Source organism: Apodemus sylvaticus, chromosome 11 (assembly GCF_947179515.1).
Source record: "Apodemus sylvaticus chromosome 11, mApoSyl1.1, whole genome shotgun sequence".
Taxonomy (NCBI): Eukaryota; Metazoa; Chordata; class Mammalia; order Rodentia; family Muridae; genus Apodemus; species Apodemus sylvaticus.
This window is the reverse complement of record NC_067482.1, coordinates 8,727,691-8,728,292: the sequence shown is the minus strand read 5'-3', so window position 1 is coordinate 8,728,292 and position 602 is coordinate 8,727,691. Positions and strand designations below refer to the sequence as shown.

General features: G+C 44.2%; 1 non-coding gene across 1 annotated transcript; it reads right to left on the bottom strand.

Moving 5' to 3' along the window:
- Nucleotides 1–211: 211 nt before the first annotated feature.
- On the bottom strand, nucleotides 212–343 carry LOC127696878 (small nucleolar RNA SNORA66). Its single transcript, XR_007980329.1, has one exon. It is a non-coding gene; the product is annotated as a small nucleolar RNA SNORA66 (small nucleolar RNA).
- Nucleotides 344–602: the final 259 nt, after the last annotated feature.

Below are 602 nucleotides of genomic sequence, written 5' to 3'. Positions count from 1 at the left end.
GCTCAGCTGGCTGTAGACAGGCCACTTGTCAACCATCAGAATGCTCTGTATTCCAGCAAATCTTGCTGGGGATGGGCAAGGGTGCTGAAGTAATGTGTAACCTTTTCCAGGAGATCAATAACATAGTTGAGTCATAAAATGTATAGAAATCAAGGTAGATTCAACCTGGGAGTTTCTTTCTTATTATTTCTTTTTCTTTTTTTCTGTGCAGGACTGTACTGTGACAGAATAGGCACCCCAGTAGCTTCTGAGGTTCATACATTGCTATCACCACAATTACTCTAGTAAACCTGGCTCCCTTAGCTGCTGCCACATTGTGAAGAGCTAGTGACTGAGTCTGCTCAACCTGGTAGTTTCATTCCTAGTAGCTTTCATAGCACTTGGAGGAGAATAAAAGACATTACCAACATTATCCAGCTTTGCATCTTGTGCGCTACAATAATGACCAGTCTGTTAAGAGGTGCCTTCTACTTCAGTAGTGGCATGGATGTACAGGGTATAGTCAACCGCTTGCTGGCTTGATTTAAGGCTCACTTCACAAGACAGTTGAGTTCAACCCAGTTGAGTTCAAGTCCCAGCACAAAGCAGGGATGGGCGTGGGG